This window comes from Balaenoptera ricei, chromosome 3 (assembly GCF_028023285.1).
Source record: "Balaenoptera ricei isolate mBalRic1 chromosome 3, mBalRic1.hap2, whole genome shotgun sequence".
Lineage (NCBI taxonomy): Eukaryota > Metazoa > Chordata > Mammalia > Artiodactyla > Balaenopteridae > Balaenoptera > Balaenoptera ricei.
This window is the reverse complement of record NC_082641.1, coordinates 149,720,730-149,738,132: the sequence shown is the minus strand read 5'-3', so window position 1 is coordinate 149,738,132 and position 17,403 is coordinate 149,720,730. Positions and strand designations below refer to the sequence as shown.

The 17,403-nt window shown below is 42.3% G+C and overlaps 1 protein-coding gene across 4 annotated transcripts in view; it reads right to left on the bottom strand.

Annotated features, from left to right (window-relative positions):
* Window positions 1–17,403, bottom strand: part of KCNIP1 (potassium voltage-gated channel interacting protein 1) — a 356,323-nt gene that overhangs the window by 16,317 nt on the left and 322,603 nt on the right. The gene's annotated exons all lie outside the window — the stretch shown is intronic.

The window sequence follows — 17,403 nt, the reverse complement described above, 5'->3', positions numbered from 1 at the left end:
ACTCACTCAACCACTATCAATGAAGTACCTACTATGTGTATCTCAGTGAAGGAAACAACTCTGTTCCCTGCTCTCATGGAGCTTACAATCTACAAGTCTTTGCTTCTCTCTTTCCTTCTCAAGCTTGATAAGTAACACAGATGCAGAAGAGGAAAAAGGGCCACTGAAAAAATGAATTAGCACATTAGGATGAGCGGGCAGGGTGGTTGAAGGCAAAATCCCCTATTACACTGAATGTAAAACATAAGGAAAAACATCAGACCTGGAAAATCCTCCATTACACAGTGGAGTAGGGTGGATCCAGGTCCCAGAGAGTGGGAAACAGGCTCTATTTGCTGCTCTCCTGCTGGCCTTTTTGGGCCGATTTGGGGGTCAGCCTAGTTTCCTCTGTAGGCTATTATGTGAACTCCCTCCTGTCTTTCCAGTATCCCTGACCAAGAGTGCATAAGGCAGACCAGCCACCACTTTAAGTGTGTCTTAGCCACCCCTTACCCACAACCCCAGGCAGGAAAGGCTTATTTTCCTGCTGCCCCTAAAAGTGGTGGTATAGGTGGGTGTCCTTTGGTAAGTATTTCTGCTCTTGTCTCCTGACCTGAATCCCATGGGAGAAACTTATTTTGCTGGATTTAGTTGCCCCCTTTTATCACTCTGATAGGTAGCATTTGTATTTATTTGTTTTTCTAGTAGAGGTTATTTTTAGAATGGTTTTAAGTTTATAGAAAAATTGCACAGAAAATAGAGAGTTCTTATGTACCCCACCCTCACAGTGTCCCCTGTTTTAACATCTTGCATTGGTGTGGTATACTTGTTACAATTGAAAAACCAGGATTGATATATTATTTTTAATTAAAGCCCATAGTTTACATTTGAGTTCACTCTTGGTGTGGTATAGTTCTATAGGTTTTGACAAATGTATAATGCCATGTATCCACCATTATAGTATCCTACAGAATAGTTTTACTGCTCTAAAAATGCTAGGGTAGCATTCTTGCAGAGATATGTCTAAAACTATGGACTGACCTTCTCTGGCATGCCAGGAATGTGACAGGTATTGGGAGAGAGATGAAAAGATATAATATCTGTTCATATGGAGTTCTTAGACTGATGGGTAGGGCACACACATAGACCAAGAATTACAAACTCTAATGCCAATATTAGTTGGTAGGTAATTTAGATGAGTTGGATGATGTATGTACAACCATAGAGAGTGGTGGGGACTGAGAGCTGGAGAGCCATTGCCCCATGAAAGGGAAATAGCTGTTATGCAGCCAGTTGTTGTCATGTAGAATTTAAGCCTGGTGAGTCCAGATCTTCAGATCTTTCAAGAGATGCTACTATTAAAAGATGATTTGTGTCCTGATTCCTAGCTGTTATCAAGGAATTTAACATTTATACATATAGCATGGGCCAAATATAATATTCCTGTTTGTAGAATATTATGAATTGCTGGTCTGGAATTCTTCATTGGCAAATCATTCCAATCAGTGTGGATATGGCTAAGACACTGGGAGCCAAGAGGAGGAAGCTCTTAACTAATGCCACTTGGATGGAGGGGGACCAGAAGGGGCCGCAGGGAAGATTTCAAGGGGAGGTGATAATTTATTTGAGTCTTGAAGGAAGAGGGACAAAAGAACAGCATATGAAAAGGCACAGAAGCCAGAAAGGCCCTGGAATTGTAAGCTTTCTTGTAGCAGAGCTGACCTCTCACTGAGAAAAGCTAGAAAAGGAGGATTAAGAAAATCACATCTGTTTGGAGAGCTACCAAGATAGCCTGAACTTTAGAAGCCATGATTCTGGAGGGAAGAAAAACTCATTAAAGTGAGTCTGACAATCAATGTTGCTTTTTAACTCAAGTGTATATAAAGTGGCATGGGTAATGAGATTGAGAAACTGAGCAAAAATGGTCTGCTAAGCAAAGAATGTGAGCAGAACTCTCAGGAATCTGGGAAGACAAAAACTGGATCAGTGCCACAAAGACATTCAGGACTTGAGGGGCCCAGACTGGAGGGGCCACAGAGAAATGAGCCTGGTAGCTCTAGCTGCTTATTCCCTCAAGGCTTTTGCTAATTCCTAAGTGACACAGGTCAAGAGAGACTGAGCAAAAGCCACGGCCGAAATGTGGTAGAGCTAAACAGAGCTTTTGGCAGGCTCACAGTGTTGGGAGTTAAGTGCTGGAGTTCTGGGTCTTCCTAGGAGAGGGTTCCTGGTAAACACCCAGGCTTTCAGTTTGACCCCTAAAGGATTACATTCTAGGAGCAAGAACAAGTTAGAAATAGATCAGGCCTTTCAAAGATTGAAATCCAGCCTCAAAATAGCTCAGTCCCTGTTTGGATTAAGTTTATCTGCCCCTACTCTGTTACCTCCTAGAAGTTGAAGGCTGAGCTAGGTAGTTTACATTTTATTCTAATGTCCATTTTTCATTGAAAACTTGCCAGGCATATTAAGAAACAGGACCAAAAGAAAAAGATAAATATAGCAATGTAGTAATAAATTTATGGGATTTAGATATTGGACCAATCAAGCATGGGCTTTAAAATAATAATGAAATATGCTCAAGAAAATAGATAAAAAGGTGGAGAATTCTACCAGAGGACCAGAATATATACAAGAAAGTAAGTTTAAAATTCTAGAATTGAAAAGTGTATTATCCAAAATTAACAACTAAATAGACCAATTTATCAGTAGGTTATGCACAGATGAAGAGAAAATTAATGATTTGGTAGATAGGTCGAGAGAAAAATATACTTACTGATGCACAAGAGAGAAAAAAATGGGAAGTACAGATAAGAGCATAAGACATGATGAAAAATTCTAACTTAGGTATAATTGGAGTTCCAAAAAGGAAGGAGATAAAGAATGATGCTGAAGCAATATTTGAAGAGATAAATAAATGAGAATTTTAAAAATGGATATAATAAATCAAGCCACAGATTCAAGAAGCACTTACAAACCTCAAGCAGATAATCACAAAGAAAAACCACACCTAGGAACATCACAGTAAAACTGCTGAAATACAAAAGCAAATAGAAAATCTTCCATACAAGAGAGTAATCTTCAAGTTATAACCAAACCTTAACTAAATGCTGCTTGCAAGCATAAAGACACAGCAAAGGCAAAAGTAAAAGAATGTAAAAGGATACAGCATGCAAATACGAATCAAGAAATCCTGTCATGACTATTTTAACATCAGCTAAAATAAACTTTAAGGCAAGAAGCTTTGCTGGAGAGAAAGAGGAATTTTTCATAATGAAAGGGGCCATTCACTAGGAAGACATAACAAAATTCTAAATTAGTATGCAATAAGAATATAACTTCAAAATACATATAAAGCAAAGGCTGACAGACCCAAAAGGAGAAATAACAAATTCATAATCAGAATTGGAGATTTTAAAACACCTCTCTCAGAAACTGATAAAACAAAAGATCAATAAGGGTATAGAAGATATGAGCAATGCAGTGAACAAACTTGGCCTCACTGACACATGTAGATCTCTTTACCCAACAATCATAGAATATACACCCTTTCCAAGTGCACATTGAACACTTACCAAAATTGATCGTTTCCTGGCTCCTAAAGCCAATCTCAAAAAAGTTCAAAGAACTGAAATTATTCAGAATGTTTTCTGTCCAAAGGGAAATTAAACAAGAAATCAAGAGTAAAAAGAAAACAAGGAAATCTCCAAATGTCTGGAAATCAAGCAACATGGTTCTAATTCCTAAGTGTCCCATGTATCAAAGAAGAAATCTCCTGGAAATCAGAAAGTATTTTGAAGTAAATGACAATGAAAATATGACATATTGAAACTTGTGGGATGCCATTAAAACTGTACCCAGAGGGAAATTTAAAAGAGCATAACATACTCGAGCTGCAAATAATTTATGTGACAGTGTGCATGAAATTGAATGCTGTGCTATCTCTTTTATCATATTTTTCGTGTTTCCAGAGATTCATTTTTAATGTTGCCTAAACTATGTTGGTTACATTGGAGACTATATTAGTGATAGCATGCTGGCATTTGAAAATGTAATTTTTTACTCTCCCCTATACATAGTTTGTTGGTTTATTCTGGGCAACTTTAACACCATCTTTTTTTAAATTTATTTATTTATTTTTGGCTGTGTTGGGTCTTCGTTTCTGTGCAAGGGCTTTCTCTAGTTGCGGCGAGAGGGGGCCACTCTTCATCGCAGTGCGCGGGCCTCTCACTATCGCGGCCTCTCTTGTTGCGGAGCACAGGCTCCAGACGCGCAGGCTCAGTAGTTGTGGCTCACGGGCCTAGTTGCTCTGCGGCATGTGGGATCTTCCCAGACCAGGGCTCAAACCCGTGTCCCCTGCATTGGCAGGCAGATTCTCAACCACTGCACCACCAGGGAAGCCCCTTTCCCATCTTTTGATTGACAAATTACCCAAGGTAATCAGGGGTGAAGATACTTGTTGGTGTCTGTGTGGAGCAGAGGGGGAAATAAACTCTATTTGGACCCTTAAGTATAATCCTGGAGGCTGAGATTCTTACAGCCAAGGCTTAGAGGTGAGTCATAAGCTCAAGCAGACACACACAGCACACAACTCATCAGCTCTGAATTTTATAAACTTAACGATGAGTCCCAGGAGTGCTGAGCCTTGATAAAGATTTTTCTGAGTGTTCCAGACATTTTTTTCAGTCTCCTTGGTTCAGTAAAACTCAAATCATGTTTTGCTCCAAGCATTGGTTCTCTTAATCTTGAAACCCTCCTGACCCTTTTAAACAAAACTGAATTTATGTTTCTCATTCATTTACCCCTTAGTCCTGAAAATGTTCTGAAAAAAAACAGAGTCCTACCAAAAATAATATTTGAGTACTGCTACTTCCATCAGATGGGAGGTTTTCCAGATGAAATGTCTTGAAATATATATATATATACTTACTTGAAATATATATATGTATATATATGTGTGTATGTATATATACACATATATATATAGAGAGAGAGAGAGATAGAGAGAGAGACAGAGAGAGAGAAAGTATTTCAGTTCTCTGACCTTCCTCCTTAAATGGGGGTGTTTTTGAGGGTGGCCTTCAGATCAGCACACTGGGTGAGGTGTGTGGAAGGGGCATGTCAGATGCACCTTGCACTTCTTGGGGGTGGTGGTAGTGGTAGAAATTGTCAGGAATGTAATGCAATTATTAAAAGTCCACAAAATCACTACACAGATTGTGACGTAAGTCACCGTTCTTTTGATTGTGTGGCAGTGTAACATTCACACAGTTTTCACCAAGAATGAAAAAACAAAGAAACACCTGGGAAAGAAGTAAGTCACCTACGTCCCAGGGTTGGCAGGAAGAAGGAGCCCTAAAAGGTGTTTCAGGACAAGGAGCAAGGCTACATGTATTAGGGACTCTTGTGTCCCCTCATCTCCAAAGCAAACACTTCTGTCCAGCTAAGCCCCCGACCAGCCTGCAGAGTAGAAATAAATGTCAGGTTCACCGCAGTGTCTAAGCCACAAGCGAAAATCTCTAGATAATGTTGTAAGTGGACCTCTTTGTCTGGAAAAAGTGTCCCAGGATGAAACTTTTGATGATTTATTTAGGTAGCTCCAGCAGTTTCTCCAGCTCTAGGGGGGAATTAGTTATATCCTGCCACCAGCTAGTTTTCAGGAAGCAGTGGGGAAACCTCCCACCATGTCTCCTTTGGTCTCAGCTGGACATTGCTCTGAAGTTCCAGCACATGGGACAGTCAGTTAATGAGCAGTGGCTGCCCTGCTTTGGGGACAGAGGGCATACTACGCAGGATGAGTGGTTCTAGAATATTTCTGCAGGAAATCAGAGGATTACATGGGTGGGATTTTGTTACTTCTCTTGACTGGGAGGCTAAAATGATTTATTGCAAATGAGGAGGAGGAAAAAATAGTGTCTAGATGCTTTTAGTATTAAGATGGAAAAATGAAGGTACAGAGAGAGGCTGAAGGAATTACTCAAAGGAAAAGTAAAATTGCCATGTGAATAAGACTTATCTCAGGTTGGCATAGAATTTTCTCATTCATGGAAACTCATTGGATCAAGGTCAGGCTAAGGTGTCAGTCTTTCAGTCTGCTTTTTGAAGAGTAGTTCACTGCCATCCAGATAACTTGACAACTTCCTGAGTGATGGTTTCCAAGCAGAGAGCTTGCTTTGATGCGCTGGTAAGTGTTTAACAACTGGCTCTTGGGAGAGAAGCCTGCTTGATGCAATTTTCCAATATCCTTGGTGCAAATATTCCCATCATAGCCTAGTTCAGACTATCAACATGAAGTCACTGAATATGGATTTGGGAAGTGAAACCCATGATTCGCCAGTATGACCTGACTCCATCACATTATAACTACTATTTTAGAAGAGCTGTCTTATGCTCAACTATCCCAAATCCATGTACTAAAGACCTGAAAACCAGTTCAATACTCGTGAAATACTCAATTTCACAGAGTAGGTTTAGCCCCTGTAACCCAACCAAATAAACCCTTTCTTTGTTAGTGGAAAAATAAACTCCTGTATGCCATACAGAATAATCACAAGCAGGGAAATAATGGAGACTGGCCAAGTGAGCTTTTTCTGGAATTCAGTATTAATGTATCCTCATATTAAGTGCCTGTCTTGGTGAGCTCAGAGAGCATGCTAATAGTTTTAGAATTGATCTAATCATCTCACTGTCCCTAGGAGGTATGTGGTCATTAGACTAATTTGAGTTATAATCAGACCCATCTCGTAGCTGTGAATCTAAAGAGATAAGATATATAAAGTGCTCTCTGCATACAGTAGGTGCACAAAAATGTTATTCCCACCTTCTAGTGTATTAAGATTGTGATTTTAAGGGTCATTCTCAACAGCAGAATCCAATAATCATGTCTGTTAGACACTTTCTAGGTCATGATTACAACTTTTCTGATGGATCTAGTTAATTACGTGTGCTTCTCTTCAATATAGGAAAATTTTCTTGTTCTGTGATTTACTCTGTCAGACAGGCACCCAGTTGCCAGTTCAGGTTGGACATTAACTAGCTAAAGCGAATATTATCATCCTATATTAACTGCAATGGGCATAAGCAAACACAAGACTCTGGATGAAAGAGCTGTTAAGCATCTCGGTCTGCAGACTGCCAGGGAACAGGGCAGAGTTTCTGTGGATGGTGGACACCAGAAATGCAGGGCCTGCAGTGTTAGCAAATAGACATAATAACTGCCGGTCACTGAGAAAATTTCCTGCCTCTTCTCCCTTAGAGTTATTACATGGCTCCATGTCCTCTGCCCTTAATAATCCAGACAGTCACAGTGTGCACTGCTATGGTCCATTTCTTAGCTGGAGAAGGGCACTGGATGTTACCCTCAACTGGAACAGGAGCTGCCAAATGCAAGGACTGCAGCCAGGTTGTCTGAGAATGTCTGCCTGCCTGCCTGCCCAGAGGCAGGGAGAAGGTGGCAAGGTGTCATCTCCAGGACTCAGCTCGGAAGCCTGTTAACCGTGCACTTAATAAATGAAGCCTTGGCAGACACACCTTGAATTATTAATGAAGTTATTCAGCTTTGATTGTTTCCTTCTTTGGTGGAAAGGTTATTCACTCAAATGCCTTTGATTAGACTGTCCAATACATCACAATTGGGCCTATTTTATGTGCAACTTTATGGTGATAATAGTTCTGTCTCATTTAGAAGCAAATCAGACGTTATGAACTTCGTGATTTATTAATGTTTTGATTTCTATAAATGTCCGTACATCTCACATCCCATCAGAGAGCCCGAGAACAATCAGTGCAGGGCTAATAAAAATGTAAAATGAAACCATCGTTAAAAAAATGGAAAGACTGCCTGTTAAAAAGCCCTGTTGCCTCTCTGAATTGTTTCAGGATCCAGGTCATTACCACAAAGGCCTCCTCCACCCCCCAGCCCCACCCCTACCCCCTGCACAGCCCCACTTAAGCACAGCCTGCATGAGACTGTCTGGGGAAGCTCTGTCCTGCTTGTCTATTCTGTGTGGACTGAAATAAAATACAAGAGGTGAAGAGTCGAAACTGGAGGGGCCCCTGAAGCCTGCACCCAGACTTCTCATCCTCGAGAAAGCAGGATAAGGGGGTCCCTCTCCATCAAATTCACCCCACTACAACCCACCACCTCTCTGCTGAATCTTCAGGATAAAGCTCAGATTCCCCAGCTGGCATTGAAGTCTATCCTGGGGGCCCAGTTTACCTTTCCAGAACAATTCCCCACAACTACACGGCATGGATCTTTTGCAATAGCTGCAGATTCTACTGGTATGTGGACCCCTATCTCTGCCAAAGCATGTGATCAGCTGATCCCAATCCCAGGCACCCTTGAAACCTAAGAGCCATCTCCTCCGGGCAGCTCTCAGAAACCACCACATGGAAAGCTCTCGGTCTGTCCAAACTCCTGAAGCACTTCTTATGTCTGAACAATCACCCAGTAGGTATCAGAATCTACCTTTGGGTGTTGCAGTTTACATTTACAGGAGTAGGGTGAGGTGGAGTGGGGGTAGGGAGACTGTGTCTTGTCCTTATTTTTGTTTTATTTTTAGTATCCCACTATATGATGTCTAGTATCTACTTTGCACATAGTAGGTGAATAGTTAAGTGTTCATTATTTGCTAAAAGTGTGCAGAGCTATTAGGAGCTGAATGGGAATTACATTAAGAGTCCCAAGACAGCAGCCAAGAGACTATCTGGAAAGCAGTTGGCTAATTTAGTGGCTAATTCCATCATTTGACAGTTTAGTTCAGAAATCACAATCTGGCAGTCCACAGGGTACAGTTGTTATCTCACTCCTTTTAAATGTGAATTTTGCCAACATTTATTTCACATAAAATATGGATTTTGGCTTCTCTCTAGAAATCTGAAGTTACAGCTATGCAGGCCTGCATTATCACATAGAACAACTGGCTGGAGCGGAGGAGAAGCTGCTCGCTCTAGACAGAGCAAGTGTACTCTAGTAAACCACAGACCCTACTACTCCCTATTGCCTCTCCAACACTAAGACCAAGGGAGAGTTGTTATCTATCATCATTCATTTACATTAACTGCCTGAGTCTTTGGTCCTGTTTAACAGCCCCTCTCTCCTATCCCATACCATGTTTTTCCAAGTGACTTCTGTGTGTTTTGTGATATTCTAGAAATGTGACTGAATTTCATTTTTTGGGTTCCAAGCAACATGGAGAAAAAAAGGGTGCCCTGTGATTAGAGAGGACCTTTGTACAGATTCAGGCTGTGTCCTTAGATGATGCTTCTGTGCTGCTAACATCACATGCATCAAGAATGGGGTTGACATACAGGTTCTGTTTCAGTACATTTCAGCCTTCTATTTTACAGAGCACTCTTCACATCACTTAGCTCCTGTGAGATACGCGTTATATTATTTTCATTTTACAGAGGAGAAAACTGAGGTTCAGAGAAAAAAGAGAAAATATTATTATTGCCTTTTATTAAGAGAAATGGAATCAGAGATCTTATGAGACATCCCTGAGGTTATCAAGATGGTGAGTAGAAGTGCAAAGACTAATCTCATCATCTGATTGACAGTCAGATACTTACTGGCATAAAGGACCACCCTATGGGTCTCCCCTGGGCCCACTCCTTTATCTTTGTGTTTGTTCCTCTGTCTCAGAAAATCAGGGGCTACATTCCTCTACCCAGGCTTCTCACACTTTCTGCACTTGAGGATTTACAGAGCCCAGTCTGTGGCAGGAGGGAAGACACCAAGTGGCTTCAGGGTTTTTCTCCCCATAACTTCCCCTGCCTCAAACTCTGCCATCCATTTAGCATTTCTAATTTTGTTTCCTGTTTCTGAGTATGAGGGTAGCCTCCACTCTGGGTGACAAGTTGTAGAAGTCACAGAGCATATGAGTTACGGAGAGGTACATTGATCCTGCCCTCTAACTTCACAGATATGGCTCCCGGGGCCCAGAGAGGGAACCGGACTTGTCCAAGGTCACACACTGGATTCCTGGCAAAGCAGGATTAAACTCAGGTCAGTCCTGGCAATCCAGTATTTTTTTCACAGCACTATTTACTCCTTCAACAAATAATTACTGAGTGCCTACTAGATGCCAGCCACTCTTCCAGGCACTGGGGATACAGAAGTGAACAGAGGTGGTGATGTGTGCTGTGAATGACGATAAAGCAGGGTTACAGGACTAGAGAAACGGGTCACGGGAGGCACTATTTTATACAGGGTGGTCGGGGAAGGCGGCAACCCAATTAGGCATCAGTAAGTGGGGAATAATGGTAAGCTTTGCAGCCAAAATAGTCAGGTCTGAATCCCAGCCCTGCAGCTTAATAGTGGACGAGCCTGAGCAAGTTCTGTATTCTGAGACTCACAGTAAAATGGGCACAGTAGCACCCATCTCCCAGGCTGTTGGGACCAGAGGAACCACTGCACAGAAAGTGCCTGACTTGTAGAAGGCACTCAGTGAAGTCCCCTCCTCACTTTAGTGCAGGGGCCTCAGCTTTCTAATAGGTGTCTTTGCTTGGCTATGAGAGGGATGCAACCTATAAAGAGCCCACATAACACTCCATTAGCCAGGGTTGGCCAGCTGGAAGGCTTTTGTAGATTAAGAGGATGAAGGAGCCAGGGTTAATTAGCTGAGTTAGTTTGTGAATGCATTAGTGGGTCACAGGGCTCTGAAGCTATTTAATCTGAGGAGTGGTGGGTGGCAACTGCTAAGCTTGGAGTGATGCTTTGATGAAACTTCCCAGATTGGAGCTGTGGCTTGGAATTCCCAGCCCTTCTGAGAGAAACAGTATTTCTCATCATTAGAGGTAAGTCTCAAAGTGGCTTACAGTAAAGCTTAAGTTGTATCATAGAAGTCTTTGAAAATTAAGTCTCAAATATAAGAAACCCAAACAGCTTCTGCACATGCCTTCTCTGTGAAGCCTTCCCAGGCCCCCCGCCTTCATCTCGAGGCCTGATAAATTCTGTCTATAGCGATCAATTCTACTGGATTACGGGGTGGGGACACTGCAGGAGAAGGCACACTTTCCTTTTCACTTTACAGCTTTGTACCTGTTTGAAATTTTTTTTTAAGCTATATGTGTGGATTTCTATTATAATTTTAATGTTTTGGTTAAAAACATTACATTTTGAGTAGGATAATGTAAACAGATGCCATTTATTTCATTGTGAAGCTGGTCCTAGTTAAGTCTGGCCCAGTGCAATTGGTGTTTTCTAGCGCAATGGGTCTAGTTGTGTTTGTTGTGATGTTGTTTTTGTGGAATCAAAGTTTTTTCAAACAAAACATTATATTGTGATGATCACTGGTGCTCATCACAAACTATTTTTGGTTCTCCTTCCAAGCACTTCCTGCTCCTTTGGATGCACTTCCTGCTCCTTTGAAGTTAGGTATGATCATGTGACTGGTGTTGGCCAATCCAATGGGAACAGGGGTGATGTGTGTCCTGGGGTGGAGGTAGAGATTAAGCAAATGATCTCTGAATTACAGCTGAGCAAAGTGCTATGAAGGAAAGGTAGGGGATGTCATAGGAACTTAAACAGAAAGACCTAGCCGTAACTGCAGGGCTTCTCTGTAGCAGTCCAGAAGGATGGGAAGGGGATGGCCAGGTGGAGAGTGAGGGCAGAGGGAAGGAACAGCCTCTCCAAGGACTCTGCGGTGGGAAGAAGAGAGGCCTGCTCTAGGAGGTGACATCTGCATCTAGGAGATGACAGGAAGCCCCCCAGTACGTCTGGAGGCTGGGACGTGGTGAATAAGGGACAGAGGAGTGTGAGGCGGGCATGGACCATATTGTGCCAGGCTTGGGGCCCATGTGAACAGTTTTAGGAGTGGCAAACAGCAAAGCAAGTACAGTACAGAGGGTTTTTTTGTTTTTTTTTTGAGAAGCCAGTGGAGAGTTATGAGTTAGAATATTAATCACCCAATGAGGGCTGATGTTAATCATAAGAGAACTGATGCATCCTTGGCCCCTTCCCACTTGCTGGGACTTCATGGAGAATGGCTTTGCAGTGCAGGTCTCTGCCTGATGGCTTTGCATCTTTCCTGTCTTTGCTGGCTCATTGCAATAGACAGCCTCTGTTAAGCAAACAGGACTGAGACCTTAGACTTGGTCCCAGCTCTCTGCAAGTGAGGGTAAGGGAGGAAAGTCTTTTTCTCCCTATCAGTTAATAATAATACCTACAATTTGAGATATTTGAAGTTTCAGCTGGAATGCCAAGGGGTGTGGTTATTCCTATTTAGAATGCCATAGGCTGAGTCAGGCTTGGCTGGAGACCTGAATCCATGTCATCAAGAGAACTAAGCTGAAGAAAATCTCCTAGGACTGTTAAGATTTTTTTCTAGCTAATCAGTAACTTCCTTCTTTATTCTTATTTTAGTTGGCCCATGACCCTGAAGAGGGAAACAGGTCCTAGTAGTTGTAAGTAAAAGGGAGAGATTAAATATGCAAAAGAGATGTAATAATTATTGAAGCAAAGTCTAGGAAGCTAGGAAGCAATGGGACCAGGATTAAGGATGTGAGTAACCCTGTACATATTTCATATCATTTCTCAGAAATATTCCTAGAAGTGGAAAAAAGCAGGCTTTATAAAATAGGAAATTTCTGTCTATCTATCTATCTGTCTATCTATCTATCAATCTATCTATCTATCTACCTATCTCTAGGATATCATATATAAAAATTTTAGCAGTGGTTATCTGTGAAGTTTGGGGTTTGGATGGCTGTTATATGTGTATTTTTTAAACTTTCTGCAATGATTAAGTACAAATCTCTAAAAAGGAGAAATCCATGAAGGTTATTTTTAAGTCGACTTAAAGAACAAATGTGGAACACCTCGGAAGCCCTGGTACTGGGGGTGGGCAGATGAGGATGGGGCACCTCTGGCTTGGGGAATCTTTGTGTAGCCTTGGCAACATGTTAGATTCATCAGTCTCAGTTTTAACACTGGGAAATAGTAGAAACCATCTCTACTTTTTAGGGCTGTTGTGAGATTTCAATAAGTTGATGAACAAAGATGCAACTGGCATGGAGTACAGGTTCAGCAGGTGATAAACAGTTCCTGATAACTCTTCCCTGACCTATGAAGAAAAGAGACACAGCCCAGCTAGAAGCAGCAGTTTGGACAGGGTGCCCTCTAGTCTAGAGGAGGCATTTCTCAGATATCAGGGGGTGGGAATGAGGGGGGAGGGTCTTCCATTGGTCAGAATAGTAGCTGATATTTCAGAAGCATTTCCTAGGCACCAGGCCAGCATCTAGGGCTTCATGTATATTCTCTCACGTAACCCTTCCCAAACCCTGTGAGCTCCACACTGCTACCCTTTTAAAGACAAAGAACCTGAGACTCAGAGATGTAAGGTAATCTGCCCAAGGCCGCATAGTTAGTAAATGACAGACCTGAGACTCAAATCCAGGTCTGCTTGATGCCAAGACCCATGTTCTTAACTGCTGTGTTATATTGCATGAGCTTTATAACCACATCAAACTGGGTTAAAATCCTAACTTTGTCACTTGGATGTGATCTAACCCAGGTCTCATGGTCCTCATGGGGACTAAATGTGACAAGGTATGTGCACGACCTGTGCCTGGTGCCCAGGAGTGCTTGTCACGTGGCGGCTCCCTTGCTTCCACATCTGGGTCCCCAAGAGGATAGTCCCACAGCTTTTTGGTCTTCTGAGGAAGTTTCTGAAAGCGACGCTGCTGAAAAAGCAATTTTTTGCTGTAGCTGTGCGGATAGATTTTTAATATTTAATTAGGGAGACCTTCAGCTTGGAGAGAGGGCAGGACTTGTTATTAAATCCCTGCTGCTTGGTCTCCCTCACTTGCCCGTGGGATTATTCATTCATTTCCAGTCACACAATTTAATATTGCAACAGCTAATGGGGAGATGTTGATAATTTGTAAAACTGGTTGGTCCCGAGGCCACTAGAGAAGCTCCACGCCTGGGCCTAAAGCAGATGCTCCGGAGAGAGGGCTCCTGAGAGCTTCCTGCTTATTATCTTCAAACATTCATGAGTGCCTTGTGAGAAGCCATGTTGAGAGCAATGAAGACTAGAGTGTTCACTGCACAGTTGCATCCTCAAGGAGTCAGGACACTGGGACACCTGCATTAAATGCATTAAAGGGTTTTTGTGGTAAAATTCATACCCAGGATTTGTTTTAATCAGGTACCTTAAGACACACAGACATGAAAGTGACTGTCATGAAGGAAGAAGTTTATACTCACAGATCCCTAGAAATGGGAGGCACAGTATGCCAGTGCAGGGCCACACAGGGAAGCACCAGGGTCAGTCAGGAGGCAGAGATGGATTAGAGGGGAGAGCGTGGCCCAGAGCCTTTGCTGGGGATTTTGTGGGAAGGAATCGGCAAGGCAGGATAGGTATGCTGAGTAAGCTTAGGATTGGAAAGTGTGAATAATGTGGCAGCCTCTGGGCTACAGGGGTGGTCCCTAGTTGTCTGGTACCTGGCCCTGGGGTGATTTAGGGCAGACAGAATATTGGCTTGGTGTGTGAGAGTTAGATAAAGGAGACCGTTGCGGTCTGGGCTCTGGATTGGCTGGCTTGCATACAAAGGCACATTTGCAGAGTAGTCATTTGTTATCCCTAGGAATTAACTAGCTCTGTAGGGGGGCAGTCTCTCCAGGATGAAGGCCCCAAATGCCAGAGCATCAAGAATACAGAAAATTAGAAAATACAGTCAATGGAGTTTGGTTCTGCAGTTAGATAGACATGGGTTAAAAATGCCTACTTTGACATTTCCTAGCTGGGGCATTGGGCATGAACATCCCTGGGACTCAATTTCACATACTCAGTATCTCCCCTAAGGACTACTGCAAAGCTCCAGCCTTCAGCCTGTAGACTCAACCATACCAATGGATTCTCTGCATGAATAGGCAGAAGGATCTTTGTTAAACAGTCATTCTTAGAGCACATAATTATGGAGTATCTAGTACATGCCAGGCACTTTGACAGGCAATATGATTACAATGGTGAGCAAAGGCAGATGTGGTTCTTGTTCCCAGTGAGGTTATGGTTTGGAGCATGGGAGACAACCTCAGAATCACAGACACAAATACAAAATTATAATTGAGAAGTTCTGTAAGGTGGAGCTATTCGATGCTATGGGAGGGAGTGGCAGGGGGCTGTGGTGTAGTGTAGGCAGTCAGGGAAGATTTCCCTGAGGGAGTGATGGTGGGCATGAAATCTAAAGCCATGGGAGCTCACTATATAGGAAAGAAGGTGTATTTGTGTGTGTGTGTGTGTGTGTGTGTGTGTGTGTGTGTGTGTGATTCTAAGTGGTGGGGGGAAGATGGGGTGGAGCTTTTCAGGAATCTCTTGTGTAGAGGCTCTGGTGAAGGAGAAGACAAGGTGTTCAAAGGAAATACATCTGAATATGTCCCCAACTTTAAAGCCTTTAATGGCTCCCCACTGCCCGCAGGACAAAGGCCATGCTCTTTAATGAGGTGGTCAAGGTCCTTTATGATCTGCTCCCTGCTTAGCTTTCAGGTTTTATCTGTTGCTTCTCTCCTACTCACTGTCACCGCGCTACACATCTACTCACTCTCTAGAGGTACTTGCTGTTCCCCCAACACAACTTCCTGGGTGACACTTTCATACCTTTGCATGTGTTCCTGCCCCCATCTGGTGCCTGATTTCCTTCTCTCTCTGCCGGCTTATTTCCTGGGTCTCCTTCAAATCTATCCCATTGCATTGCACACCTCCACAGGACAATATTTAGACTACAGTGTGAATGGTTCTTGCTGGCGTTGTGCAGCTCTCTATAAAATATCACCTCAAGGGCTACTTCCTCTGAAATGGAAGTTTTTCTGTCTTCCCCAGACAGCCTCAGTTGAGATCCCTCTCCTGCAGCATCCATCACATGGCATGGTAAATACAGAAAGGCTTTTCTGTCTCTCTTGATCATGGGCTCCCTGACGATATGGCAAGTTCAGTCACTCATTTACCAAATATGTATTGCGCTTCTGTTCTGTGCCAAGTACTGTTCTAGGCACCAGCAACATGGTCACAAATAAGTCAGACAGGTGCTCTGTTCATCAGGACTGAGATGTTAAACAAATAATCACTCAAATGAATTGCATAATTATGCAATTATGAGTTGTCTTAAGTGCTGTGAAGGAAAAGAGTGGTGGCAGCATGAGTCAGAAAAACCAGAAGGAACCTAGTTTAAGTTTGGGGGAAGGAGAGTCTGCAGACATATAAGTTGAAAGTAAAGATGAGAAAGAGTGGTAAAGAGTTTCAGGGAGAGGGAATAGCATGTGCAAGGATTATGAGATGAGAACGAGCTTGGCCTTTTGAGGAACTAAGTGGAGGCCAAGTGGTGGAGCAGAATGATGGAATGATGGAAGGAGGACGTATCAGATAAGATGGCAATTGGTCAAATCAGCCAACTTCAGGATTTTATCTTTAAAGCAATGGGAAGCAGAGGTATCAAGTTTATAATTGCCCCAAACTGACCTAATTAAGCTTAAAAGTTTTTGCACAGCAAAGGAAACCATTGATGAAATGAAAATATAACCTACTGAATGGGAGAAAATATGTGCAAATGATATGACTGATAAGAGATTAATATCCAACATATAGAAACAGCTCATACAACTCGACGACAAAAAATGAACAACTCGATTAAAAAATGGGCAGAAGAACTGAATAGGAAATGCAGATGACCAACAGGCACATGAAAAAATGCTCAACATCACTAATCATCAGGGAAATGCAAACCAAAACCACAATGAGAAATCACCTCACACCTGTCAGCATGGCTGTCATCAAAAAGAACACAAATAATAAATGTTGGCAAGGATGTGGAGAAAAGGGATCCCTCCTACACTGCTGGTGGGAATGTAAATTGGTGCAGCCACTGTGGAAAACAGTATGAAGGTTTCTTAAAAAGCTAAAAGTAGAACTGCCGTGACTCAACAATTCCACTCCTGGGTATACATCTGAAAAAAAAAAAAATACTAATTCGAAAAGATACATGTACCCCAATGTTCATAGCAGCGTTATTTACATTTGCCAAAATATGAAAGCAACCTAAGTGTCCATCACAGATGAATGGACCAAGAAGACGTGGTTGATATATATATATGTATACACACACACACACACACATACAATGGAATACTACTCAGCCATGAAACAGAATGAAATTTTGCCATTTGCATCAACATGGATGGACTCGGAGGGCATTATACTAAGTGAAATAAGTCAGACAGAAAAAGACAAATGCTTTATGATATTGCATATACGTGGAATCTAAAAAGACAACGAACTAGTGAATACAACAAAAAAGAAGTAGACTCACAGATATAAAGAACAAACTAGTGGTTCCCAGTGAGGAGGGGGGAGGGGGCAATATAAAGGTGAAGGAGTGGGAGGTATACACTATTGGGTATAAGATAGGCTCCAAGGATGTATTGTACAACAT